This window comes from Mauremys mutica, chromosome 9 (assembly GCF_020497125.1).
Source record: "Mauremys mutica isolate MM-2020 ecotype Southern chromosome 9, ASM2049712v1, whole genome shotgun sequence".
In the NCBI taxonomy this organism is placed as follows: domain Eukaryota; kingdom Metazoa; phylum Chordata; order Testudines; family Geoemydidae; genus Mauremys; species Mauremys mutica.
The window spans coordinates 83306322-83332773 of record NC_059080.1 but is presented as its reverse complement, the minus strand read 5'-3'; the positions used below and the strand labels follow the sequence as shown (position 1 = coordinate 83332773).

The window sequence follows — 26452 nt, the reverse complement described above, 5'->3', positions numbered from 1 at the left end:
CATTAGAAATACTGCTATACCAACTGAATGAAATATTTAACCTCATTAGGTGTCCCTTACCCACTGTGCAGGCCAGCCACTAGAGGGTGACATGATCAGTCACTTAGGGTATGTCTACACTGCACTCCACTGGAAACAGGAACACACTGCAGTGAAATGCAGGCATGCGTCCGCACTGCGCTGCATAGCTATACACAGCAATGAAATATTCTGGCAGTGGGGAGGCAACCAGGAAAGACTGTGGCAGCGGGAAACTGCTGGAGCCCTTTCCTGCTGCTGGAGACATGTAGTACCCTTAAACAGTGAATTATACTAACTTAGTCAAAAGCTTTGTTGAATGACTTACAAAACCACCATTATCTTCTCTCAAAGAAAGAACTGAACTGCTGCATTTGCACTATCATTTACTTGAACAAAAACATGGGACAGTACTTACCAATGATTTGCGTGATTCCTAGAGAAAGTTGATAAGGTAAACAGAGGTCTCAAAGCTGCAAAATAAAATAAATGGCACCTCACATTTAGCAAATGTGAATGTAAACTATGGGGGAGGGAGGAATAGAAGTGGTAAAGGCAAACACCCCCTTAAAAATTATACTGCATTTTAAAGTGTCCCCACTTTTCCTCTTAAAACTTGAGCTGCACTTATGCTAAAAATCTAAGCTACTATGGTGGTGTCCCACCAGTAGCCAAATCAGGAAGCTGGATAAGTTATTACCAGTGATATTTAAATTTAGTTGTTTGCGTCTCTGCTTTTCTTCATAGGTTCATTCTTGGAAAGAGGTACACTACCAAAATTGAAAAGATTCTTGTTCTCTAAAGTACTACCTAGGAAGAAATCTTCTCAGTTCCATACTCCACCTGCCGAAGCTGCTGGAACAATTTTTATAGTGGGGGTGCTGAGAGCCATTACATCAAACTAAACCCTGTATATAATGGAATCCAGTTCAAGGCGGCAGTTCCAGCACCTATGCTACTTGCTCACAAGAATGGAGTAAGCACGTAGAACAGACAGAGCAGGTCCGGCTCCAGGCACCAGCCGACCAAGCGCGTGCTTGAGGCAGCACCTTGTAAGGGGCGGCCAATCTTGGGGTGGTGGGGGGCGCTTGATTTTTGGTTTTTTTGGTTCAGCGGGGCGGCGGTCGAGGGTTTTTTTGTTGTTGTTTTTGTTTTGGCAGCATGGCGCAGCGCTTGGGGGGGGATGTTTCAGTGGGGAGGCATGGCGCTCTGGGGGGGTGTTTCGGTGAGGTGGGGCTCGGGGGGGGTGTTTTGGCGGGGCGAGATGTTTCGGCAGGGTGGGGTGGTGCTCGGGGGGGGGGTGTTTCGGCAGGGCGGCGCTGGGGGAGGGGTGTTACGGCGGGGTAGCGCTCCTTTTTTGCTTAGGGCGGCAAAAAAGTTAGAGCCGTCCCTGAGACAGAGTGAGCTGCCATACTTGACATGGCAGCACCTTGCTATTTGTTGGTAAGTAACAGGGCTCTTTCCAGCTGAGGGGCTAGGATCACAAGACTACTGCAGCCCTCATTTCGTGCTCTTAAGAAAACATTTGAAAACTTAAATAGACAGACAACTTTTTTCTAAATGAAGCACTGTATAATTACACCAGATACTCAAATATTTTAAGCTGGCTCTTCTTGTGTTTGACTGTATAACATTTTCATTCTTACCATCAAATACACTCAATGGATCCAACATAGTAACAAACCTAGGGCTCTTAATTTGAAGAAATTTTCAGCTGCCCAAATCCCCTTCTCTCAGCTCCGTTTGTTTGTGTAAGGGTCTAAATTTACTATGCATTAATGTGAATTTTTCCACATGATCTTTACTGACTTTTTCTTCTACCAAAAATAGTGCTGGGGGTGGATTCCTAGTTTATTAATGCCAGAATTCCAGAGAGGGTATGCATAAAAGGAATGAAAAGAAGCTTGTATCCCATAAAACAAACCAGTATTATGAATTTTATTAACTTAATTCATTTTCTAATTTCAAGCTACTGCATAAAATGAGCTCACACTAGTAGATTCACAGAATGAAGCCAGACACATAAATATCATCCTCAGGATCAAGGAAGCTGTAGCATGTAAAGCACTTTTAATCACTAGAGGTCCCTGTGACACAGGAACAAAAATACAATACTTAGGCAGCTGAAGTAAAGTTTTATAAACAGAACTTCAATAAATCTTAACTTTGAAAATCACTGTTTAAAAGTAATTGTATAAAATCTGTACATTTCAAATTATCTTCATGTTAACTAGGCATTTTTATACAAAAGTAAAAAAAAGTTTCCTTTCTTTACACCTGATTCTACAGAAACACATTAAAGCTGGAGTCAAAAAAACAAAAATCCAGCCTGTAAGTGCTCTCCTTGACTTCAAAAGGACTAATGTGCATAAAGTTCAGCATGTTGTGGAAGTGACTCAACAACCAGTGCACCCCTTTGTGGCTGGGCTTGGCATAACAGGCTCTCCCTCTGGTGCCCGCTGTGAACAGCTACTCCAGCCCTGCAGTGGTGTGCTTCTTCCAGCCAGGTCACATTCAGTTCCACCCCTTCCAGAGTAACAGAGTCCCACAACACAATGGTCCAGTGTCCTTACACAAGGTCTTCAACTCTGGGCCCAAAGTTCCTTACACCCTTTGTTTCAAGGCTTTCAATAATCATTACCCTTTGTATCAGGAGGTTTCGCCTTCTTCATTGCACAGACTGGGAACCCAGGTTCTCTCTCTACTCTTGGTTCCAGTCCAGGGATCCTGTAGCAAGCCGCTAAGGTCTGCTCCCTCAGACTTTTTGCTGCTTCCCTGGATTGCTTCCTACCTTGGCCTGTTTTTCCCAGCCCCTTTCCTGGCTATGCAGAGTTTTTTTTCTGCCCTTTTACAATAAGCAAAACCTCACAGGGTTCTCTCTGGAAATCCAGTTCTTGTCCTTTTATTAAGGCTCACCGCATGAGCTCACTTCACCTCTGTGGGTCCTCAATGTCTCTCCTCATCTTTTACCAGTGTTTCCTTTTTGGAAGAGGACCCCAAAATCTCTTCACCTCCTGGGCTTCCTGTTTCCTTCTGGCCTGCAGTCCTTCCTCTATATTAGCCATGCAGCACCTCCCTATCTGGGTCTCATCCTTCATGGAGCCTGACATGCTCTTTAGCTGCCACCACATACTCTAATTGAACTCTCCAGCTCCCCTTACCCCACCATTGCCACTAAATACACCCATCACACATGCTTAAGTGCATTGGGAAGACTAGGGCCATGGCATGCATTTTGGGGGTATATTTACAATTCAGTCAAATTTCTGTGATTCTAATTATTTCTTAGAAAATTTACAGGAAATTCCACACCCTACAGTTGAACACACAGTTACAAAGTCTCCTACCAGTTTGGGGGGAATTGACAATCAAGGTAGCCATAGCCACTTTATGCATGAAACAACTCAGGTCTTTTAAGTGTGAATTATCTCCTAAACAAAGCCCTGGCAGAAGGATTTTTATATGCAACCTATAGTTACATACCTCTGACCTATTTGTTTTTTTGATGCAGCATGTATCAACATGAAATAGCTTTAAGCCACGTGCAATTTAGATAACAGTCATGTTACTTCCCATATCACACTAGATGCAATCAGCATGTATATTACTGTAAAGTCTCTAGAGATCTCAGGAAAGATGAGCAACTATAGTAATGACCCTCTTCAATTAAAATACCCCAGCCAAACCATACAACCACCATCCCCAACCCAAAATATACCCACTGTAATGAACCGGCCTTGTGTGCATGAGCAACCAATGTTGCCCTCTAACAGTTAGCCCACAGAGAAGATGAAGAGACATTTCAGTTCAAGTAGCCTATGTTTTTGGAGAAAAGAACCAAAGTTAATTCCCTGGCTTCCAAGTGTGAGTGAGGAATATGGTGATATCAATTGTCTGCAACACATCAATTCTCTTTTATTCCCCCTCAGGCTTCTGAGGAGGGAGTGGGTTCAAGTGAGATTATTTATGGGCAGTCTTTTATATTAGAAGATATTTTAATAGGACAAGTGCCCTGAGAACAGGATGGGCACTTACAGATTATCTGAATATGAAGAAATAAATTGCATCACCACCATGAAAGCAAGGTTCTCCTTTTAAAAATACATAACCAAATAATACCAACATTAACATACACATCCCAAAACTAAACACACAATAGTAAATATAGTGTTAATTCCATACAAAATACAATAACGTAGACTCAGTAAAGCTGAGCTTAACCTGAGGCAGGGTCAGAAAGAATAAATGGAAGATGAAATTTTTAGACCTACATCAGGAATCTTCATATTTCAGACTCTACAACCAAATGGCTAGCATAATCTGAGAGCATAATTCTCCAAAATTGACAGGCCTCCAGTTGGGAGATTCAACATCTAAAATATCAGCAACCCACATTGCTCAGGAGTCTAATTAACATGAAGAGTAAAGTCCTATTCCACTGAGTAATCTGTATAAGAATCTGGGCCTTAAAATGTAGACTAAACATGATTAAGCCTTGGTTTTATAAAAAATGAATGTAAAGATAACTTTCTAAATCAGGGGTCAGCAACCTTTCAGAAGTGGTGTGTCGAGTCTTCATTTATTCACTCTAATTTAAGGTTTCACATGCCAGTAATACATTTTAATGTTTTTAGAAGGTCTCTCTCTATAAGTATATATATAACGAAACTATTGTATGTAAAGTAAGCAAGGTTTGTTAAATGTTTAAAAAGCTTAATTTAAAATTAAATTAAAATGCAGATCTTATCAGTTTAGTGCAGTGGTTCTTAACCTGGGGTGCACGCAACCCCTGGGGGTGCGAGGTGCCCTTTCTGGGAGTGCGAGACAGGGAAGATGTTTTTAGAAGGTAAATCATCTAAAACACAAATTAAGCACAAGCACATAAGTACAACTACTTTGTTTCATCAAACCTATGTATTTATTAACATTATACATTTAACAATTACTGTAATATACGAAGTTTTTAAGCTAATTGTAGTGTAACTTTTTATAAGGGCTGCAGAGTGCTGGGACCAGGTCAGAAGCAGAGCCTTGTGCTGGCTGCCGGTACCCCAAGCCGGCAGGAGGGTTGAGCAGGGCCGGAGGCCCAGACCCCAGCTGGCAAGGGGCCGAGCGGCTGGAACCCCAGACCAGCAGCAAGGTGAGCCGGGCCGATGGCCGGGACCCCGGCTGACAGGGGGTCGATGGCCGGAACTCCAGACCATCAGCAGGCTGAGCGGGGCCGGCAGCCAGAACCACAGACTGGCGGTGGGCCGAGCAGCTCTGCCCGCTGCTTGTCTGGGGTTCCGGCTGCTGGCTCCTGCCAGCCGGGGTCCCGGCCACCGGCCCCGCTCAGCCTGCTGCCGGCCGGGGGTTCTGTTCACCCAGGCTGGCAGCCGAGACCCCGGCTGGAAGCAGCGTGCCAGTAAAAATCAGCACACGTGCTGCAGGTTGCCGACCCCTGTTCTAAATTTTCAATCCCTGTTATTGAATTTATTCAGTGAAGTCATAATACACAACTTTTTTGTTCCGATTCCTCAGATGCTGGCTTTTCTTTAATGGGAGTGGCAGAAAACATGGCATAACCAGGTCCTACAGAAATCAGCCAGCAGATCATATTTTACTTACTTTTAAGTCCCACATTTTGAAACTGACATCAAATAGTTATGACAGCAATATTATTCATAACAAAGTACAGCAATAAAATGTTTCACTAATCATTTCTGAAACCATTGACAAGCTGTGTTCTCAGAGTTGGAGAAACAATTCCTAGTATGAACATAAGATTCTAATGTTGATAAAACTATTTGAAATCACTGTGTGAGGGTGTAATTTTTGAAAGGGAGGGCCCACTAAGCAATAGGATGTAAAAAGCTAATAACAGGAAAATCCAGGGTGGGTCTCAAGTGAGCTTTATTAGTCATGGAAGGATAGAGAACACTCACTGGCTGTTCACATTGTGACAAACAGCACCATGGAAAAGCAAGAGAGTGTATCTCATGTCTTAAATCAGAGTTTTCTCCCTTCTCACTTGTTGGATAAGACTTTTTTTTCCTCAATATAAAACTCCAAAATGCTGGAAAGTTTCTTCACTTTTTCATTACCAAGATCGCACTTTCTAGCACAGATTTACATGCATTATTAAATGCCATTAATATCAGAGCTGATTCAGTTATTTGTGTCTGCTTCAATGAGAATAAAACAGCTTAAAAGTTATGTGGTAGTGTTGTTGATCATAAAACCCATTCCACTCAGGACCAAATTTTGGGTCAAATTCAGTCCTCTTCTATCCTTATGTGAAGTCAACATTTGTTATTACTATTTACAAAAGGGCAACATTAGTTTTCACAAACTTGAGAGGATATGGAGAAAGAAAGGTGAGGTGAAATGGTCAAGTTTTAAAGATAAAGTATCAGACAAACCACCCAGTATACATCAATAATAATTTAATAATGATTAGTTTATTTTAAAATCTTCTCCAAATCTCATCTAAGAGCAGGTACCAAACACAAATCTAATTATTCCTGTTTCCCATAATTTCCTCTTAGTTCCTCAGTAGTTATCATAACTACAGAAAATTGTTTTTGCAATACTCCATCTTTGTCTAGCATAGGACCAAAATGAACAGAAAAATGATTGCCTTGTCACTGAGTTACTATAGTAAATTACAATATGTCTTCACTAAAATCAATACAGAAAAGGTATGTGTACACTAATAGAGGAATACTTGTGAAGCCATAATGCATAGACTTATCAAAACAAGTTACAAAAGTATGACTTAAAAAAAAAAATACTGAACCTTTTACTTCGCTTCGTATGCACAGAAAATCCAGTCTAGCAAAGCAGTGCTATGCTGCCTTCTAGTAGCTCAGATGACAACACAGAAAAGTACTCAAAAAACTCTCTCAGATCACCTGTAGGACTCTTTCAAAACTCTTTGGGTGAGGGAGGAATGACAGAACATGCAATTCCTGTACATAGTCAATAAAGGTTAAGATTTCACACACAACTCAATTCTTCATGAGGTCAAAATACAAATATACCTCTACCTCGATATAATGCCGTCCTTGGGAGCCAAAAAATCTTACCGCGTTATAGGTGAAACCATGTTATATTGAACTTGCTTTGATCCACCGGAGTGCTCAGCCTTCCCCCTCCCCGCCCCGGAGCACTGCTTTACCGCGTTATATCCAAATTTGTGTTATATCGGGTGGCGTTATATCGAGGTAGCGGTGTAATTAGTATTTGCCCACATGCTAGGAGGTATCTTCTGTCAAAATGACTGCAACCCACGAAGGCTAGAACATAACAAATGAATGCTATGTTTGACATTTCAAACTATTTTTGTATTTCAATATAAAGCCCATACAGAGTATAATGCTCAGATTTCATTAAAGATTTCAGTGCATTTTACACTGGCAACAAAATGATTAAATAGGATAATCAAGGCTTTAAACACACAAACATTCTTAAAAAACAATTCAGAGATCAAAACACCACAAGGAGGGGCAAAAAAAAGCTAGGAAGTTCTACTGCAAATACAAATACAGGACAACAACATGGGGTGGGGGGAGAGTGGGGGGGAGAAGGGGTAGCTGCTTTACAAACTGCATTACAAAAACATTTCAACCCTGATAAGATTTTTATTTCTGTACCCTTGATTCCTTTAATTCAAGTCTCCCAGAATGTGAAATTTATTCACTAACTAAATATTTTCATCTCAGCATGGAACATTGGCAGTTCTCCATTATGATTTCCACCCTTTCGGGCAACAGGTGATTTTCATGCTTATTCACCAAACCGGGTCAGAATGAGACATTTGTTTCCTGATAAGAACTATAGACTAAGCCTCACTCCTTCAGTTCAAGCCACCAGAAAGTTTCTTCCACAGCTGTTAGAAACAGTCCACCAACTTATTATTAGCATCAAGACAACAACTTGATATATAACCTTAAGAAAATTATATGTCCCGGTCTCCCTTTAGGGAAAATTTCAATGTGTACTTTGGTCACTACCAGGGTGAGTTGAATGAAAACAGAAGTTACTAACAGAAAGAAAATTATCAGATATCACAGCTTCTATCCTCATTCATTACTAATGGGAAGTAATGAGCAGTGAATCACAGAAGTATGAGGAAAAGGATAAGCAGAGTTTTAATTATTATAGTAGAAAAATAGGCAAGAATGTAAGTTTCTCCCAGATCAAGCAAGAGCTTTGTAAACTGAGGAGTTATGTGGGAACCAACCTGGTAGCATCTTCCTACCAAAGGATGCCTCTCAGGAAGAATGGAAACTTACTCTGCATTTTTTCCCCTGATGAGGCTCACCCCCTCCCTCCCCAATGGCTCTGAGAAGTTTCCCAGATGACTAACATGCCAACTGGTGCAGGATTTTAACTTTTTGCCTGCAGCAACTTTGTGGCCCTAAGGCCTTGGCATTTTCGATGGAATGAGATGAACTGGATATAAATCAGGGGTTCTCAAACTGGGGGTCAGGACTTACCAGGGGAACGTGAGATCATTACAAGGGGGGTTGCGAGCCATCAACCTCTACTCCAAACCCCACTTTCCTCCAGCATTTATAATGGTTTTAAATATATTAAAAGGTGTGTTTAATTTATTGGGGGCGGGGAGTCGCACTCAGAGGCTTGCGATGTGAAAGGGGTTTCCAGTAAACAAGTTTGAGACCCACTGGTATAAATGCATATGTACCTCCTGTATTCTTGGGATATTATTATGAATTTGTATTACCGTACTGCCTGGGAGCTGCAGTTATAGATCAGGACCCCAGAGCACTAGGAATGCCAGTTTATGTCAGAACTCTCAAAGAATGTTAAGAGTTAGAACAAAATGATGGGAGTGCTACTGCACAGGAATTGTAGAAAAAGGAACTTAACCTTGGACAGAAGTTTCCTCGTGACCACAGGAGCGTGATTCTTACACAGAGAGAGGGGAACAAATTCCCAAACCTGCCTTTTGGAGATAATGGTGACTTGGAAGGCCAGCCACAGACTTGTATAATCTGGGCAACTGTGGACACTCAAATAGTCTGATATGACTAGCTATAAAACGCTGCTATGGCTGGTACCCATATTTTTATGGTGCCTGATTGTAGGATTCCAACCAACACTCATGTAGCTTGGATCACCAGAACTTGGTGATTATAATGTTTGTATTACGATACCATTTAGATGTGATGGCCCCATTGTACTGTGCACAGAACAAATGAAGAGGAAGTGCCAGATTCAAAGAGTTTGTTTCCCTGGCACCAGAAACATAATTTGACCAAGTCAGTGAAAGAAATTTCCTAGTTGAGTTCTGTTTAGATCAGGGGTCGGCAACCTTTCAGAAGTGGTGTGCTGAGTCTTCATTTATTCACTCTAATTTAAGGTTTTGTGGGCCAGTAATACATTTTAACGTTTTTAGAAGGTCTCTCTCTCTAAGTCAGTAATATATAACTAAACTATTGTATGTAAAGTAAACAAGGTTTTTAAAATGTTTAAGAAGCTTAATTTAAAATTAAATTAAAATGCAGATCTTATCAGTTTAGTGCAGTGGTTCTTAACCTGGGGTGCATGCACCCCCCTGGGGGTGCAAGATGCCCTTTCTGGGGGTGCAAGACAGGCAAGATTTTTTTAGAAGGTAAATCATCTAAAACACAAATTAAGCACAAGCACATAAGTACAACTACCTTGTTTCATCAAACCTATGTATTTATTAACATTATACATTTAACGATTACTGTAATATAGAAACAAAGTTTTTAAGTTTTCAAGTTTTTAAGCTAATTGTAGTGTAATTTTTTTTATAAGGCCTGCAGAGCACTGAGACCAGGCCAGGAGTAGAGCCCTGGGCTGGCTGCCGGTACCCCAGACTGGTAGGAGGGCTGAGCACAGCTGGAGGCCCAGACCCCAGGAGGCTGGAACCCCAGACCAGCAGTGAGGTGAGCGGGGCTGGCGGCTGGTATCTCAGGCCGGCAGCAGGCTGAGCAGGGCCGGCGGCCAAGACCCTGGCTGGCAACGGGCCGGTGGCCGGAACTCCAGACCATCAGCAGGCTGAGCGGGGCTGGCAGGCAGAATCCCAGACCGGCGGTGGGCTGAGCGGCTCAGCCTGCCGCCGGTCTGGGGTTCCATCTGCCAGCTACAGCCAGCCAGGGTCACGGCCGCCAGCCCTGCTCAGCCCGCTGCCAGCTGTGGGTTTCGTTCACCCAGGCTGGCAGCGGGCTGAGTGGGGCTGGCAGCTGGGACCCCAGTTGGAAGCAGCGTGCCAGTAAAAATTGGCTTGTGTGCCGCCTTTGGCACATGTGCCGCAGGTTGCCAACCCCTGGTTTAGATAGCAAAATGCAAAAGGGACTAAAGGAGAATCCCTACTGAACTACACTTCTCTACACCAGCAATCCTAACCACTGCCTATAACTGGCTACAGAAAACCACTGCCAGGAAATGACTCATGCAATGAAGCTTTGGACCTTTACAAATCTTTACCATTTATAGCACGGTAACATTATAGCCAGAACCAAGTCTGTTTTATCCCTCGGTGAGCAATTATCTGCCGTGGAAACCAAAGACTCTTCTTGTTTTTTAAACAACTGGTGGGTATGAATCCTTTTCCAGCAGCTGTTAAGTTATGAATGGGCACTGATTAGCATGTTGTCTGAATAGAGATAGGTGCATAACTTGCAAACTGAGCCCAGCTGTGACTAATGCCAGCTGTTTCTTAATTCTCTGGGTACAGAGGGTGGATCAGAAGGAAGAGTCTTGTACAGGAATTGAGCTCTCATGCACAAATACTCATTTTGTCTTTGTTATGGTGAGGATTTTGTTGGTTTGGAAAACATTTTATCTAGGTTTCCTTGGAAGCTTCTGGTCCAGATGTCATCCTCCGCTAGGAGAACAGTCCTTTCTTTGCTACTGTTGGTGTTAACAGTGAACAATGGATTGCTATGCTGGTTCTAATGAGAGGGTTCAGGCCTGTCTGCTATCTCAGCTAGTAATTTCTCTTTATCCAAAAAGTTCCTCACCTGTAAGTTTGGACGCACAAGATATCCATTTAGGATGATTTACTGCTAGTCATGGGTATATTAAAACTTTCTTGAAGCCAGAAAATGAGAAGCCAATGCTCTAGTAACAAATCACATCAAGGGTTTGACCAGGACAGAACCCAAGATATATGGGATATGTAGAGTTAAAATCAAAGAGGCTACAGCACAAAATGAATTACACTTACCACAGGACATAAAAGGCAATAAGAGGTTCTTTCAATACATTACGAGCAAAAGAAAGATGAAATAAAGCATAGGTCCACTACTTAGCAGGGAAGGAGAGCTAACCACTGATGACATCAAGAAGGCTGAGGGATTTAATGCCTATTTTGCTTCAGTCTTCACTAAAAAGGATAATGGTGACCATATACGCAACACAATTACTAACAACATGGGAGGAATGCAATCCAAAATATGGAACGAACAAGCTAGAGAATATTTAGGTAAGTTAGATATATGCAAGTCAGCATGGCTTGATGAAATCCATCCTACGGATTTGAGCCATTAGCTGAAGCAATCTTGGAACCATTAGAACTTCTCTTTAAGAGCTCATGGATGACAGATGATGCCTCAGAGGACTGGAGAAGGAGAAACATATTACCTATCTTTAAAAATGGAGAACAAAGAGGATCTAGGGAATTATAGACCAGTCAGTCTGCAATACCTGGAAAGATATTGGAATAAATTATTAATCAATCAATTTGTAAGCACATAGAGAATAATATAAGGAATAGCCCATGTGGATTTATGAAGAACAAATCAAGCCAAACTAACCTAATTTCCTTCTTTGAGAAGACTGCTGGCTTAGTAGATAAGGGGGACTCTGTGGAGGTGATATATCTTGATTTTTAGTAAGGCTTTTGACACAGTCCCAAATGACATTCTCATAAGCCAACTAGGGAAATGTGGTCTAGATGAAATTATAAAGTGGGTATGCAACTGGTTGAAAGACTATACTCAAACGAGTAGTTATCAATGGTTCACTGTATAACTCACGGTGAGGGGGAGGAGGAGAGATGTGTTAGGTAAGGTCCTGGGGCTGACTAGTCAATGTATTCATTAATGACTTAGATAATGGAGTGGAAAGTATGCTTATAAAATGTGTAGATGACATCAAGCTGGGAGAGGTTGCAAGCATTTTGGAAAACAGGATTAAAATTCAAAATTACTTTGACAAAGTAGAAAACTGGTCTGAGTTCAACAAGATTAAATTCAATAAAGAAAAATGCAAAGTACTTCACTTAGGAAGTAAAATATCAAATGCACAACCACAAAATAACTGGGTAGGTGGCAGTATTGCTAAAAAAGGAACTAGGGGTTGTAGTGGATCACAGATTGACTATGAGGCAACAACATGATGCAGTTGCAAAAAAGGCTAATATTCTGGGATATATTAACAGGAATGTTGCATGTAAGACAAAGAAGTAATTGTCCTACTCTACTTGGCACTGGTGAGGTCTCAGCTGGAGCATTGTGTCTAATTCTGGGCACAACACTATGAAGGATCTGGACAAACTGGAGAGGGTCCAGAGGAGAGCAACGCAAATGATAAAAGCTTTAGAAAATATGACCTTTGAGAAGAGATTAAAAACTGGGCATTCTAGTCTTGAGAAAAGAAGATTGAGGGAGCTGGAGTAGGAGAACCTGAAAACAAATACATTAAGGGCGGTGGTCTATTATTTTCCATGTCCACTGAAGGTTGGACAAGAAGTAATGGACTAATATGCAGTGAGGGAGATTTAGGTTAGATATTAGGAAAAAAATTCTAACTAAAAGAGTACTTAAGCTCTGGAATCAGCTTCCAAAGGAGGCTGTAGAATCCTCATCATCACTGGAGGTTTTTAAAAACAGGTTGGACAAACACCTGTCAGGGATGGTCTAGGCTTACTTGGTTCTGCCTCAGCACAGGCGGCTGGATTTGATGACTTATCAAGGTACCTTCCAGACCTACATTTCTACGATATGTCTCACTCCAAGCAAGGATCAGCTACCTAGACAATGAGCCACTTGCTTGACACCAAGACGGTCTTCCTTACTAAGTACATGAAAAAATTTAGGTCTGAATGGACCTATCTGAGACTTTGAAATTGCTATGAAGTGCGTCCTCACTCTTATGGTCTACAAAGAATCTTTTTGAAGGAAATCCCTTCTGAAAGGTGTAAATATATAGCTACTGCTGCACCAAACTTATATTCCCAAAACTTATATAAAAACAAAGATATTTCATAACATTTTAGTTTAACACTTGGTTTTAAACAGAAGTCCTCATGTGAATGTTCTGATGCCCTCAAAGTAGATGCCTATAGGAAACTGTGCATCTAATAATCTTGTTAATACTGATGAGGTCCTTGCAAGCAACTGGCATCCTGTCCTAGAAAAATCCGGCAAGGTTTTTTTGTTTGTTTGTTGTTTTTTAAAGTGGTGCAGGTGTGGTGCTTCTGCTGACTGTTCACAGGGGGCAGGCAGCATACTATTTATCTTGGCCTGAAGAAGTCCTGCTTCTTTTCACTGGGAAGCTGAAAACACATATCCAGTATCTTGAGAGGGAACAGGACAGATTTTGGATCCCTTCAGGATTTCTTCCCTCTCCAGCCCAGATCTATAGTGGGAAGTACTCTCTGAGTTGGTTGGATTGTGTCCTCCTCATCTTTAGACTCTCTTCCAAAATGCTCAGAAGCTCCAGATTGGGGCTTTTCTGCATTGTATGTTGGTTCTAATTCTGAGCCCTGTACCATGGCAAGAGTCGGGGGGGAGAGACCAGAGTGGATGCGAACAAGCAGGGCATAATTCACTCTCTGTAGAGCCTTACATAGCACCACTTAGATTTAACCTGGTGTTTGCAGGACAGTTCTGACACATCTGAGCGAGGGCAGAGAAGTCCTAGAAGGGAAGCACTGGGAGTGGTGGACTCAGATGGCTAAAGCCACCATAGTGCCAATACCAGATCTGCGGGGAGCAGGAAGAAAGATTAATTTTTATTTCATGCAGTGGCACTATATAAAGTTCTAAAATAAAATGACCAGAACATAGAAAATCTGGTGGCCTGATCTGAAGGGCAGGGCTTAGTCCTGAAGCCTCCAGCCACATCACTAAATTGCCTCTACATTCCAAAGATGGGGAGCCTTACACTATTAGTGATTAATGAGGTCAACAGCTATGCAACAGAAAGAGCTGACTTAATAACAAGTTTTTCCAAAGTATTGTTTTGTTTGTTTCCAGTACAGGATTGTGCTGTAGAAAATTTTAGATCACATTGCAGTATCTTAGCAGATAATTAATTTAGCTGAAAACCGAGGATGACACTGTATTCAAGACTCTCAAAGAGGCCAGGATATTTCTCCACACCATACATTTTACTCTTTTCTCCCCGTTTTTACACAAATCACCTCTACTTCTGTAACTAAACACATTAATCAGTAATAATTTCTGCCTAGGCTAGTTGGGTTATTACCCTCAAATGTCTGAAAACTCTAAAAGAAATTAAAATTGTCTTTGACTACCAGTCATCACCTCCGGGGAGGGGATAGATGGAGAGCCTGTCTTCATTCAAATAAATGGCAGCTTTCATTGATCTGAATGAAGCCAGGATTTTGTCCCAGGTGCCTGGGATATTCTTATGGGGTTTGCTATTTTGCCTAGTCCAGTTCATAAATCAAGATAAAAATAGTTACCAAGCCTCCCTTAAAAATACAGAATAACAAACAAACTATATTTATGGTCAATTTAAATACAATTCCATCCCCCACCCCCAAGGAAAAATACTTATTATACAAGCATTTGGTATTGAAACATTAAATATTTTAAACACTGTACATTTGTATGTAGAACCACTACTACCATAGTAATATTGAGAGATCATTCTACTTTTTGAGTTTCTTATGGAAATGTCACAAAATAAATATAGCAACAGCACACATTCCTGTGTGTCAAACAGAACTGTAAACTTCAGTGCAGTAAGTGTGTGATTCCTTTAAGTGATATGAAAAATAAAAATATTTGCCATTTTAACCTCCTGACAAGAAACATTTTCCCAAAAGGTCTTAAAAACAGAAGGATTTCCAGCTCCCTGAGTGCTGTACTGCACCTACCACTGACTTACGATCATGGATGTTCCCCTGATTTTCTGTTCCCTTTCATTTCTACAGACCACCAAGAAGTTGAGAAAATTTCCTAAGACTTGGGGTAAAATCCAATCTCCATTGAAGTCAACGGCAAAACTCCCTTTGACTTCAGTGAAGCCAAAATTTCTCTAAATCTTCATAATTTCATTTTGCTTTATTAAGACTCACTCCTCTCCTCCTTTCTGCTTTTTGGCTAAAGGCAAGGAAGACAGACTTTCTGCTTAATTAACAGGTCTATCCTTTCCCCATGTCTTCTGGTCCCTACCCCGGTGAGGATCAAAAAACTGTTGTGCGTACAAACATGTTTTCTATGTCCACCAAAGGTAGGACAACTAATAATCAGCGTAATCTGAAGCAAGGGAGATTTAGGTTAGATATCAGGCAAAACTTTCTAAGTAAGGATAGTTAAGTACGGGAATAGGTTTTCAAGGGACATTGTGGAAACCCCATCATTGGAGGTTTTTAAGAACAGGTTAGACCAACCACTGTCAGAGATGGTCCAGGTATACCTAATCGAGCCTCAGCATGGGGGAAGAGAGGTGTAGGGGGGATGGATTAGAAGAACTCTTGAGGTCCCTTCCAGCCCTACATTTTTATGCTTTTATGACAGGGCCGCCCAGAGGATTCCGGGGGCCCGGGGTCTTCGGCGGTGGGGGGCCCTTCCGTTCCTGGACCCGCCGCTGAAGTGCCCCAAAGACCCGCGGCGGGGCCCCCCCCGCCGCCGAATTACTGCCGAAGCGGGACCCGCCGCCGAAGCGCAGCCCGGTCTTCAGCGGTAATTCGGAGGAGGGGGGCCCCCGCCGCGGGTCTTCAGGGCACTTTGGCGGCGGGTCCCGGAACGGAAGGGCCCCCCGCCGCCGAATTACCGCCGAAGACCGAGCTGAACTTCGGTGGCGGGTCCCGCTCCGGAGCGGAAGGACCCCCCGCCGGCGAAGACCGGGAGCGGCAGAAGCTCCTGCGCCCGGCTGCACAAGAGTTTGCCGGGCACCCCAGAGCGAGTGAGGGACCCCGCTCCAGGGGCCCCGAAAAACTCTGGTGGGGGCCCCCCGTGGGGCTTGGGGCCTGGGGCAAATTGCCCCTCTTGCCCCCCCCTCTGGGCAGCCCTGTTTTATGATTTTGTAATATGATATGGCCCATGCCCTGAAGACCATAGACAAAATGAACATTATTCTATTAATAGAAATCCCCTCCCCACCTGTAAATCCCATTCTCCCCATATAGATTATTTAAACTATTCCGATTTTTTTTTAAAAGCTAGAAGGTGAACAGTGTATTAACCACCCCCATATATAGTTTTCTTTTAATTTGCCGACATAAGTGAGGCCTAAAACTCAACTTGATGCTGTTTCTCCACCTGCCTATAATTCAATAACTTCTGAAGACCACCTCTAATCTGGTAATAGCTGACTTTCCAATATTGTTAGAGGTGATCCACAAAGGGAAAATAATTGTTTGTGCTCTTTTTTGCTTCTGTATAAAGAACTGAACTTTTATTCCTGTTTTTCAGGAATATCAAGATTAATCTTCCCTGATTCTACTGGAAGACAAGATAACAAGAGTGGGAGTTTTCAGCCCTAAATTGAAGAGGTGGGAAGCCTGAATCTAACAAAGATTTTCTGCCAAATATATAAGCAGGAGCTGGAGTCGAATAAATGCTGACAATCAAGCAATAAACAACCCAGTTTTATATAGTCAGATTAAAAATTCCTACCCTATCCTTGTCCACTGCTCAGATTAAGTCTCTTATGATGTCATAACTGTACTACTTTTTCAGTTGTCCCAGAGTCCCGTAGCAAAAACAGGTTAGTTGAGATCTGATATTTCTAATGTAAAACCAAACCAGAAAAAATAGATTAAAAAAAAAGCAGGTCTTTTTTACATATCATAAAGAGATGGGGGTAGGCAAAATTGATTCCCCTCACTTGTAAGTCACTTAAGAGAACTTTCTTTTCAACATTGAATGTGAAAAATGAGAGAAAAGAAAAGGAAAACTATCTTGTATAAGAACCTATGTTAGTTCATTTGAATATTCATTAAATATTAGGGTCATATACAATAAAGAATTAAATGAAGCAGGTGATGTTTTTTGTTATTGATAAGAACAGTTTGATGTAAAAAGTACTACATGGCAAGAAAACTATACAACTACATGCACCGTAGCGATGGCTATGTAAGAAACACAAACACATAATGCTAATATTCCCCAAGTCCCATTTTAATGAATTCAATATAATAGTTACATTAAATAAAAAAGTTAAGATTAAATTTTTCACAACTTACTAAAAGCATTTCTATTTTCTGTGGACCATATGCACTACCACTGAAGCAAGCTTTTATACACATAAAAATTACGCATTTTTATATAGTTTTCTTTATTCACTATTGCTAATTACTAGTTAAAAGACATTTAGATCTCATCTCTGTACTTTCCATCCAGACATACTGACCCCTTTAAACCTCAGATGGTCTCTTTAGTTTACATGAATGAGCATATCTTTAACTTTTAAAATACTTTGTTACAATATGTTCCTGTAGAGTAATTTTTTCATTCAAAGAAGCATTGCAAGTCATCCATCAAGAAGTCAAAAACAGGTGATGTCAACAAGATTTACTACCTCCAAGACCCATCTGTCACACTCAAATGCCTCCATAATTTGGGGATAGTAAAAAACAAAAGATAGAGTGTTTGTCATTTTACACCATCAGAAAAGTAGGAAACTCTCAGAACAGCAGGAATATTCTAGTATCTTCAAACCTGAAGTTCATTTCTAATACTTGATAGGAAAATAATTTTCCTATCATGATATAATATACTGAAATGGGAGTAGATCAAAGCGCACTAGTAAACTGTTAGTGCAGGGCAGCAGGATTCAAATGGATAATTAGTGCACTGCCAGCTAGTGCAGGATAGATTTTCACTCCAGATTGCTGTGGACTAACTAAAACAACGAGGAGTCCGGTGGCACCTTAAAGACTAACAAATTAATTGGGGCATAAGCTTTCGTGGGTAAAAAACCCACTTCGTCAGCCCAGACCAACGTGAGACGTCCAGAGTGCCTTTCCTGCCACCCCGGATCAACCTCACAGAGGATCTGGAGCAAGATTTTTTTCCCCGCAGGAAGTGCGGGCAAAGCTGACAAGGACCAAAACCACCATGCCCTGGAAAAGATGGTATCTGCTACCACCTGCTGAAGAAGTGAGACCCCGGCTGCTTGGTGCTCACCGTCTTCAACAAATAGAATCAGTTCCGTGGCACCCCCTGCTCCTGGAAAAAATCCATGACTGTGCTTGTCTATAAAAAAGGCGAACGAGATGACCCCGGCAACTGGAGGCCCATCTCCCTCTGCTCCACCATCTACACGTTGTATGCCAGCTCCCTTGCAGCAAGGATCACAGACTGGTCAGCATGCTGGGGCGCCGTCAGGTCAGTGCAGATGGGCTTCATGTCCTGCGAGGGATGTTACTAAAGAAGTGGGGGTTTTACCCACAAAAGCTTATGCCCAAATAAATCTGTTAGTCTTTAAGGTGCCACCGGACTCCTCGTTGTTTTTGTGGATACAGACTAACACAGCTACCCCTCTGATTCTGTGGACTACCTGTTTGTGTAGACAAGCCCAAAAATCAGGGTGGATAAAAATCAATGATTTAAAAAAAATTGATTTTCTAAATTTAAAATCAGACTTTTTTTGATAGGATTTTTCCTCAAAAAGCATTTTATCAAAAATAGTTTTAATTAAGCTATATCTTTGAGCTATCATGTCTCATCCTGAAATAGGGATTATAAATTCTAGTTCTATAATATGAGACAATATATTCATGTAATGTTTAAGAAAAGTTTTGTAAATGAGTTCCAATAGTTCATGGATTAGGGACCCAATCTTATGAGGTTCCAGGGGCTTCTGTATAGATTATTTAGGTTAATCTTTCTATCTACCCAATAGGACTCAGTGCTCAGTCTAGAAGATACCATCAGAGATGCTTAGTTTTGCGGTTCTCAAACTGGATTTGTCTCCCCAGAGATAACATGCTTGTTAACAGCAAAAAATGTTTTTAAATAAATATATAGAGGTAAAAAAATAACAGACCTCAACCCTATTGTCCCTCTTCAAAAAGTCAATCCCTTACCTCTCTCTAAAAGTGCAAAGTTTCAAAAAGTTCAATGAATAGAAGATTGTTGGGGGGCGGAATAGATCTGGATGAGGGGAAGAAGTGTGGAGATAAATCTGAGAAGGGAGGGACAGGCAGTAGAAACAAAAGTGAAATAGTTTGAGCAGCATATTTCAGAAGTCTTGAGGTCTTTCTAAGTGTAGCCTTTGTTGATTTGAGATCTACCATACCGTTCTCTCACTAGAAGGGAAAACCTATAATGGCAGCAGGCTGTAAAAGAGACCCATTTTGGGAATATTTTAACAAAGTTCCTCTACCTGTGGGTAAGACAGGCATGTGTGCAAAATGCAAACAATGCAACAAAGAAATGCAAGGCCTGGTTGCCAGAATGAAACAACATCATGAGAAGTGTTCCTTCTCAGGAAGAAGCTGCATTGAAGATGATGAAAGGAACATGTCTGAACATGCAGGATCATCAGGTTGGTAAACTTTTTTATTTCATACTTCTTTCTTAAGGACTGCCTGTCTTCCTTCTGGACTACTCCTGAATTCTCGTGTTTGAGCAAAAAAATATAGTTGTTACTCGGTGGTACTATCATTTTAGATGCAGTTGTGATAAAAAATAAATAGCTGAAATAGACAGATCTTCCTTTTACAATTTCACCTTTATAGTAGTACTGAGCATCAGTGAATGCAATGAGTAATTCTAAATGAGCAGTATGGTGGTAATAATTGAATAACTGCATTGACTTATTTTGTTTAGGAGAATTCATCCTCAATATACAGGATCCTGAAGACTATCCACCTTCAAGATCACCATTTTCTATAGTTTCAGAGTTATCTGCCAATGATAGTTTCAGTCACATCATGTATTTCACATAGCCACAGTATATCACTGTAGCAAAAAGGAAAAAAAAAATCTCCATCATCCAGAAACAACCACTGATAAGTTTGTGATAAGAACCACCAGATGAAAAAAAGTCAATTGATGAAAAAAATGCCCCCTTTGTTTATGCAACAAACTCTCCCTTCCGTATGATTGAGAACTCACACTGCATTAACATGGTTCAGTCATTAAGATCAGGATACAGTCCACCCAACCGAGCAGATGTCACAGGCAAATTGCTGGATAAAATGAATGAAAGAGAAATTGAGCAGTGTGCAAAAAGGTCTAGAGGGTAAAATTGTTAACATGAGTCTTGATGGGTGGAGCAATGTCCACAATGATCCTGTTGTATGTGCTTATGTGACAGAAGATGGGAATGTCTTCCTTTCTGAAACAATTGATACATAAGAAAATGCACAAACAGCAGAATACTTACAAGAAGTTGCAATAAAAGCTACAATAAACTGGGGGGAAGGGGGAATTCAAATATCTAGTATGCAGCTTGGTCACAGACAATGCTGCAAATATATCCAAGATGAGAAAAGTATTTAGAAGAGCGTCCCAAGCTAACATACGGTTGCAGTGCTCATTTGATGCACCTCCTAGCCAAAGACTTCAGTGTTCCAGAAATAAAGGCGAATGTTGAAATTGCAAAATACTTCCATAACAACCACTTTTCAGCTGCTGCTCTGAAAAAAATGGAGGGAAACAAGCTAGCTCTCCCACAAGCCGTGCGATGGAACTCAGTAGTGGACTGTTCTGAGCACTATATCAAGAACTGGCCTAATCTGATGACAGTTTGTGAACAAAATCATGAAAAAATAGATGGCACTGTCACAGCCAAAGTTCTCAACATTGGGCTTAAGAGAAATGTTGAACACATGCCGAGTACCCTTAAACAAAATGCAGGGAAATAGCTGTTTTACTGCTGATGCTGTTGAAATTTGGAAGGAACTGAGTGAGATTTTAAAAAGAGAAATATGCAATGACAGAGTTAAATTACAAACATTAAAAAAACGAATGGGACAAGCACTATCTCCAGCTCATTTTCTTGCAAATATTCTCAATGCTTGGTACCAGGGCCAAACCTTAACTGCTGAAGAAGAGGAGTTGGCATAGACATCCAGCTATCATCCCTCCATAATGCCAACTATAATAAACTTCAGAGCTAAGAGTGAACCATTCAAGAAATATATGTTTACTGATGATGTTTTAAAGAAAGTCACACCAGTGAACTGGTGGAATTCACTTAAGCACTTGGATTCAAAAACTGTTGAAGTGATAATCTCACTTTTAACAGCAGTAGCGTCTTCTGCCGGTGTAGAAAGAATATTTTCTGCCTTTGGATTAATTCATTCCAAATTGAGAAATTGTTTGGGACCTGAAAAAGCAGGAAAGCTTGTTTTTCTTTTCCAGATTATGAACAAACAGGAAAATGAAGGTGAAGACGACTGAGTTAGCTGCAGAAGCCAATATTTTAAGTTTCTCATGATGACCTGGCTGACAGTCTATTTTTTTTAAAATATTTCATTTAACTATTTTAGTTAAAAACAATTTTAACAAAAGCCTGATTTTAAAAAACTTGAATGTTTAAGTAAATTCAAAAATTCTTATGCTTGTTTTGTTAAAATATGTGTTTGCTGTTGAAGTAAAAAATCCAGAATACATAATGTTGTTGTTTTAGTTAAATAAAACAATTTAAATGTCTGTCTGGTGATGTTATCCTCCTGATACAGCATGGCAAGAAAATCCTCCAAATATTAACGATTAACCTGTTGAATTGGAGATATTTATGAAGTCATTAGAAGATGAACTATCTGCTTCAATTACCTTTGGTAAATGAAATAACCAATCATTCATTTTCTGATATAGCTGTAAAACTAATCTGAAAAGTTTTCAAAATAAATCACTTAAAAATGTATAGTGTGTACCTTCTAAAAATGAAACCTACATCTATCTCTGAGTTGTGAAGAATATGTATTAGGTTATGTATTAAGGTTGTATATATGTATTAAGGTTAACAAGAAAGCACTTTTATGTAGAAATCCATGATTAAATCGAGTCTTCCTGACTAGTGATTTAAATCAAATCCATCCAACCTGATGAAGATCAACATTCAATACATTTTAACGCCATTATCAGAATACTTTAGCCACACACGGAAAGATACTACTGTATCATGTAGCTGGTGTCTACACTGCTGCTACTTTTGTCTAGAACGACCTAATAATAAGCATCTTCATGTATCCATAGTAACTCTCAGTCTACAGGGACAAGTGTCAGGAAACACAAAGATACTCATGCAAGCTGATCAATATAAATAAGCATTTATTTTCTAAAAGAAAACAGCTATACTGAGCAACAGGCAGGAACTAGAAGAGTCAGATTTTCTTTCAATTATATTTAAAGAGTAATTATTTTCATATACTGAACTGAGATTTCATAGTGCCATAAAATTGTGTCTTCTTCCCTGCTCACTCCAATAAAAATATAAGTTTTTCAGTAAAAACACATTTCTCATGGAAAAAAACTGTTTGCCGTTACCAAATGCAGAGAGTTTATAAAAACGTGGAGTGAGTATTTCAAACAAGACACTCTGAGGTGTTTGTAATTAAAAACTGAAATCTAAGGTGTTTCAAATATTGCCCTACAAGCAACTTCCATTTAATTTAAAATTTGAATTTAATTTTTTTAAATCTCATGTTCTAATTTTACACAAGAATATTTAAATTTTGCAAGACTAGAACTAACATAGGCTTCAGAGGCTACTGTTAATCAGTAGGAAAATCTTTGTTTTGTTATTTAAATCCTTTACTTGGCAGCAAAGTATCGTTTAGTCAAACTACAGAGTGAGTGAGTGAATGAGTGTTCATTTTACTACTGCTCCTGGAAATTCTACTGCTAACACAAATTTTTCCCCTCAACCAAAAAGATTATAACTCTGCAGGGACGTATTTACATCCATCTTAACACACATCAGCGTTTATCACAGATTGGGCCTCCGATTGTCACCACTTCATTCTCCTTGATCAATATTTAATCACTGCACAGTTATATAGAAGAGAATGAAAAATTTCATCTCAAGGTAACATGACTTTAATATGAAAAACCATTAATTTATATTTCTCTGATGCAGTAACTGTTTATTTTAAATCACCAAATTAAAAAATATAAAATAGAAATTAAAATTACTTTCATAGATGCAGTAAGCATAAGACACTAAAGCTTATTGAGTGTCTCAAAACATCTCATCTGAGTAGCCCCATTTATTTCAATGGGATTACTCATATAAGGGTCTGAAAACTCAAACTGCTATTTTGTGCTTTAGAAACCTTATAAATTCTTACCGGGGGCTTAATTATCATATAGCAAAATGTTTGGCTCAAATTTGGCTATGTAGCCTGCACTGGATATGAAAGGGATAGTTTGTTTTACCCGTCTATACTTTCCTTGTTTTTGCAAGGGAGAAAGAAAATTTCAAGTACTTTTCCCAAACAAGGACATTCAGAAGATCCTTCGGTGAGAAGTAAACAGTTCCGTTTTTCTTCATTCTAGGATTTCACTGAGAAGTTAGATTTAAGATGAGGGGGAGGAGGAGGAAATCAATACAGCTGATGGAGATCCTGACATAACCAGTGGTCTCTGCAGTCTCAGCTGACAAACATTAAATGATTCCATTGTAACAAACGATTCTTCTAACAATGTGGTATTCTGACTGTCTGCTTACTTTTATCATTTTAACAAGGGCTGAAAAGCACCACATGGGAAGTTCATTATTTTATTAAACTGATGGGGAAAAAAGTTGATATATTTTATATGCAGGTACTTTCTCTCTCACACATACACAGAAGACAATGGCTCAGGAGGAGAACAATTTAAAATGTGTAGCCCAGAGGAAACAAAATGTATTGCCTCGTGTTCTATTAAGAAACAAATTATTAAAACAACAACAACAACAACAACAACAAATCCTTCTGTTGTGAATACCAGCGTTGCACCAGTGTTCACATCACTCATGTTAGGAATGGTGGGAATTTTTTGTAAAATCACCTTAGACATGATTGATGGACTAACAGTCTATATGGGACTGTTCCCTCAGTGACAAAGTTTATGCTAGAAAATTGTGTACCCATTTTCCAGCAATGGTAGAGCTACACTAGAGACAGCAATGACATAATCATTAGTGTTCACAGGGCTCAGGAAGAAAAATGAAAATAAAAGTCTCTAGTGTAAATAAGGCCAATGAGTAAAATATATCTCATGGATAGCTGACATGCAGTACGTATCACATCTCAGGAGAAACTCAACTGATGCCATTATGGCCCACCCCACAAATATATTACTCTTGGGGGAAATTTTGCACCAATGCGCATGTGCAGAATTCATGTCCCCTGCAGATTTTTTTTCTCTGCAGAATATAGATTCTGCTGGAGAGGCACTGAAGTCACATCTTTCACCTACCAGGGACTGCTGTGATGCCAGGGAGAGGGCAGCGCGCCGGAGAGGCTGCATTCCTCACAGCAGGGCCAGGTGAGGAGGTACCAGATGGTTAGACTGGGGCACGTGGGGCTGCAGGAGGGTCGGGAGGCGGTCACAGACTGAAGTTCAGAAGGGCTAGTGGGGGAGACAGACTGACATGCGGGCTCAGGAGCTAATGCAGTGACAGCATCGAGCCAGGAGCTGAATGGGAGGCTAGAGGTCAGCCAGGATCTGCATGGGGGAGGCTCCCCAACTTCCTAACCATCTCCCTCTCCCCCTGAAAAGAACAACTCTATTCCATACTTCTCCCACCCACACCTAACAACCCTCCAGGTTCACTCCCAGCTCCTCCATTACCCCTGACTCCTCCAAGCCTTTGCACTGCTTCAGAGGGGTAAGGAAATACATTTCTGTATTGTAGTTTAAATGAACTATGCAAAGTTCTGTATTAAATATGCCTAGTAAGGAATCTATTTGTGAAATACACATTTTATGATTTTTTTTTAATATTTATTGTTATAGACATACTTGCTGACAGGTATTTTGAAATAAATTACTAAAATAATTGAAACTGGTATGATAATATTATGTTACTTTGACAAATAAAATATGCAGTATTTTAAAATATTATGTGCAGAATTTTTCATTTTTTTGGTGCAGAATTCCCCCAAGAGTAATATATGAAATAAACTGTGGAACAGTATTGTACTGCATTTGCCAATAAGAGCTTTCTTAGTGGATGTTATTTATATTATAGCATTATTATGGGCCAATCAACATTGATACATTCATTCCAGATTTAGGCCCCTATTGCAGTAGCTCTCAAATTCACTGAGCCTGGAACCCTCCCCACTTCTTTATCAATATTTCCCAAAATTTTAGGACCTCTCGATCAAATATTTGTATTAATTCTAATCAAGGTGGGGTTCTTTACTTGGTTCAATCTACTAAGCCCCTAACTACAGCAGTCTTAATTACTGTAAGTAGCATACTTACAGAGGGTAGTTCTTAAAAGCAGCTAAAGTACAGAATAAGATAAACTTACACCCAATCTCATCTGAAAAGTATCCTTTCCTTGAGTAATAAGGTCCACTCATCCATTGTACTGCATATTTCATCTTGCTTGCAGAACCAGAGCTGACAGTCACTGGCAATCCCTAAGAATTCCCTGCCCCATTAGAGTTAGCTCCAGGTGCAAAAACTTCCAGGATAATCCCAGCCTTCTTTCCTAAATAAGAGACTGTGTTAACTAAACTTTGGGGGGAAAACAAAGAAGTTTTTCCTATTGCACAGCATGGGGATAATTTTCCCTAACAAAATAAACCTGAATCTTTGGATGTCAAGATCCATCTCTGACTCTGAATTACCCCTTTGTTTCCAGGATGGCTGGATCTGTGGACCTTATTATTTGAAGAAAGGAAGTTTTCAGGTAAGTTTCAACACATTTTTCTATGTCTCATTATACTGAGGTCCACAGGTTTGTTACATTGAGATTTTCACAGAAGTGTCCTTCCAGGGTGGGAAGTAGGATAATCTTTTAAATATGGATATCCAAAACAAGGTGAGTTATATATCCTCTGTGTTCCCCTTATTAGAGTACAACAGCAGGAAGATGATTTCTGCAGGGAATTGGCTGAAGACTGAAGACCAATGTGGTGAATTGATGGCCACATGGACCTCCTAACTTCTCTCGACATAGGGCACCATAGCACTTGCCCACTGCATCTAAAGATATCTGAGAGGTGGAAGAGCATTTCTTGACTCCTGTGATAAAAAATTAAGTTTACTAGGCAATGAAAGCTATGACACCTGTGAGGATGACC

At 40.3% G+C, this 26452-nt stretch overlaps 1 protein-coding gene and 1 long non-coding RNA gene across 6 annotated transcripts in view; one reads left to right on the top strand and one right to left on the bottom strand.

Moving 5' to 3' along the window:
• The window catches only part of LOC123377422 (schwannomin-interacting protein 1), a 121678-nt gene that overhangs the window by 75623 nt on the left and 19603 nt on the right, over positions 1–26452 (bottom strand). The gene's annotated exons all lie outside the window — the stretch shown is intronic.
• On the top strand, positions 905–26452 carry LOC123377424. 2 transcript variants are annotated; one of them, XR_006582207.1, is made up of 5 exons: positions 905–994; positions 16665–16744; positions 24615–24680; positions 26011–26058; positions 26225–26452. It is a non-coding gene; the product is annotated as an uncharacterized LOC123377424 (long non-coding RNA). The 2 variants fall into 2 exon arrangements; XR_006582206.1 differs by lacking the exons at positions 905–994; positions 16665–16744 and adding an exon at positions 23056–23669.